Source organism: Alligator sinensis, unplaced genomic scaffold, assembly GCF_000455745.1.
Source record: "Alligator sinensis unplaced genomic scaffold, ASM45574v1 scaffold1496_1, whole genome shotgun sequence".
Taxonomy (NCBI): Eukaryota; Metazoa; Chordata; order Crocodylia; family Alligatoridae; genus Alligator; species Alligator sinensis.
The window spans coordinates 73956-77762 of record NW_005842615.1 but is presented as its reverse complement, the minus strand read 5'-3'; positions in this window follow the sequence as shown (position 1 = coordinate 77762).

Genomic DNA, 3807 nt, shown 5'->3' with positions numbered 1-3807 from the left:
GGTGGCTGGCCGGAGCACCCCGGGTGGATGCTTCCTGGGAGCCGCCTGCATCGCCCGCCGGTGGGCTGCCCCGAGCCCTGCCCCGAGCAGCGAGCAGAGGAGGCAAGATGTGCCCAAGCCACCCCCGACGCCCACCGGACTGAGATCTCGCTGGGTTCAGCCTCACAAGCGGCCGGGTTTTCAGTGCAGCAGGGGTGCCAAGCTCTCCAAAAGCGCGTCTCTCAGGGACACCTGGCACTGTCTGTTCTCAGATGCTCAGACTCAAGGTCCAGGTTGCCCCCATAGCCTGTGTAAGGAAGGGCTCTCACCCCCTCTTACTGTGCGGCAGGGGCAAGCTGCCCCAGTCACACTTTTGGGCTTGGGTGGAGATGGATATACCCCAGATCTGCAGAGCAGCGTAAGGAAGGGGATTTCTTGCTTTGCAATTGCAGCGGACGTGCCTGCCTTCAGTGACCTCCCCAGATGAAATCCTTGAGCACATGCACTTGCTGGGCCCGTTCCAAAGCAAAGAGAATAGAGTCCTTGGGCTTCTGTAGTCTTGTAATTCCAGCAAGGCTCAGCATGACTGGAACATCGCTCCCCGCCTCCTCCTTATCATCAGCCGCACAGACTTGTTGCTTCCTGACTTGTGTTCAGTGGTACACTTTTGGGGGAGAGGAGCTGTCTCTCACTACATGTTTGTACAGCACCTCGCACAAAGGGGCCTTGATTGTGACTGGGGCTTTTGGGAGCAATATGAATAAATCAGGAGCTGTAATAATGAGCGCGCTGGTTTTAATTCAGCAACATAACATGGTAATCTCATTGAGTTTAATATTATGTGTTTAAAGTGATGTATGTGCTTATGTACCGTGTTGAACTGGGGCAGTGCCAATAGGCGGGCACAATCGTTTCTGTGCAAGTGTGCACACCTGCTTGTGTGTACATGTTCTCACAAGCAGGTTGGTGTGCAAGTATGTATGTGACAGCATGTGGATTTCTGCTAGAGACTGTGTCTGTGGGCACAGAAAAGAGAACTTGTTTTTGCTTCCTTGGAGCCAACCTGAAACAGTACATGTTTATGGTGTGTACTTGTGAGAGTCTCTGTGACTGTTGCTTATGTGTGCAAATATGTACCTGCATGTATTTGCACATATACCTACATGTGAACTTGTGTGTTAAAGAGTTCATAGATCATAGAAAAGTAGGGCTGGAAGAGATCTCACAAGGTCATCTAGTCCAGCCCCCTTCTCAAGGCAGGATCATCCCTGACTAAACCATCCCAACCAATTGCCTGTCCAAGCTGCTCTTGAAAATTTCCAGGGATGGAGATTCCACAGCTTCTCTAGGTGGCTTGTTCCAATGCTTGGCCACCCTCATAGTTGGAAAGTTTTTCCTAATCTCCAATTTAAATTTACTTTTCTGCACCTTGAGGCCATTGCTCTGAGTCCCATCCCCTACGGCCACAGAGAAAAAAGCCCATCTCCACCCTCTACCCTTTCAGGTATTTGAAGACTGCTATTACATCCCCTCTCAGTTTTCTCTTATCCAGAGTAAATAACCACAGTTCTTTCCAGCCTTTCATGCTTTCCAAGCATCTGATCATTTCCACTGATCTCCACTGGACTCTGTCTAATCCGTCCACATTCTTCTTGAAGTGTGGGGCCCAAAACTGGACATGGGACGCAGGGTGAGGCCTCACCAATGCTGAATAGAGTGGAAGATTCACTCCCTTTGATCTGCAAGTGACACTTCTGTCAATACAGTTCAATATACTGTTGGACGTTTTTGCAACGAGAACACACTTTTGGGCTTCATTCAGCTTATGATCTACTGTACCCCCAAGGTCCTTCTCAGCAGTACTGCAGCCTAGCCTGTCATTCCTCGGTCTATTTGTGAATGCAATTATTCTATCCCAAGTGCCAGACTTTGCACTTGTCCTTCTTGAATTGCTTTTGGTTGATTGCAGGTCATGTTTCCAGTCTATCCAGTTCATTCTGGATCATAGCCCTACCCCCTGGAGTGTCTTCAGCTTCAGCACCACCCCATTTGGTGTCATCCACAAATTTGCTAAGCATGCGCTCGATCCCATCATCCAAATTGTTAATGAAGATATCAAACAACACTGCTCCTGGGACAGACCCCTAGGGGAACCCCACTCGATACTTCCTCCACATTCCCATATGACCATGTGTATGGTATCTGAGCCAAATCCTCCAGCCACGTAAGTCAGCCTAGCTGCACAGAAGTCACTGGGACACACCAGCTGCCGGTAGGGCTGTACATGCATGTGGGGCTGGCACATATCAATTATCAAGCCCTGTGTGTTTAGTGGCTTTGCTGGCAGAGCGCAGGAGAGTGCGCTGAGTGGAGCAATCCGCACAGGCTGGGAGGGGACTGACTAAATAAGCTCTTTCCATCTGTAGCTTCTCTGGCTCAGTGCAAGATGAGTTTGTGTTGGAAAAAAGGCACCTGCATTTCAAATAAAGCTCTACAGTTACATGCCCACGCATAGGTCACGTATTCAAAGGAAATGCTTGTTTTTACTTTACTGAGTTGGTTTAATGGGAAATTAAGCCCCTCTTGTAGACACAACGGTTCTGATGTGATTTAAAGGATTTGGCAGGGATGCAATCGAAGCAGAAGAATTTTATGCATTTCTGAAATATAAACCAACAGTGCTGCCTCGGGGAGTCTGTGAGCTCCCTGCCTGCAGCCCGGCCTGTCCCTGTGCCAGAATTTCACCGCTGAGCGGATTTGCCATTGGGTCACCCAATAAACTCTTTTCCAGCTGACCTGGTGACCCAAACATGATTTCACTGAATCAGACTTGGTGAATCAGGGATTTCAGTTAATGACTATTGTGACATTAATGAATCAAACCCTGTCTGCGTGCTGGCCAAAAATGCAAGGGTTGACTTCAGTGCAGCTGGATATTTGGTCTTCGGGTTTCATGTCACACCTTCCAAACTGCTGCAAAGAGCTTCAGTTTAATCCCCGCTGAGGAGAGCCCTTCCATCAGGCCGATAGGGAGAGCAATGGGTAGCAGCCCAGGGCTCTTACCTGGGTTTCTCCCTCACACGTCACAGTGAGAAAGCAACAAGTACAGCAGAGAATCTCTTGAAGAATTTCCTTCTGTGAACCTGGTATCATCTTCATGGGCATGTGGCTGGGCATTGATGTGGAAGCTGTTTTAGAGTGGACCCACTATCCCAGTTCATGAATATGTATAAGGAAGGGATATACATATAAAGAAAGTTCTGGGTGTGACTAAACTTCATCCAACTGGAAGACCTGGTGGCAACATGGTGGGGCTACTCATGGCAGGAGAAGCTCCAATAAAGTACCACAATGTTGCAATCTTCAGAGTAAGGCAAGAATAGGGTGCCTCAAAACCTTGGCCCCAACTGCTTTGTGGGCACTCCTTGGTTGGAGCAGGGCCGGATTAATACATAGGCAAACCAGGCACATGAGCTGCAGGCGGGACCTGATACTTCCCTCTGCAGCGGTGCAAATGGCCCCATCATCTCGCCGCATCCTCTCCTGGATGCCTGGGGGAAAGGTGCTGCTAGGTAAATATAATTACTTTTCAATTTTGACCCAGTTCTCAATCTCATTCACTCACTTGCCAGCCATCATGAGCAATACAAAACAGGCAAGGATACTCATTTGCATGCCTATTTTGCATATATCTGGACTATGCAAATAAAACGTGCCAATTAGTCCTCCCCTCACTTAATACACATTGTTCATCATAAGGTACCAGTGAGAGAGTGAGAACCGGGTCGCACACCTCCATAACGCCAGCACCAGGAGGGTATGAGGATC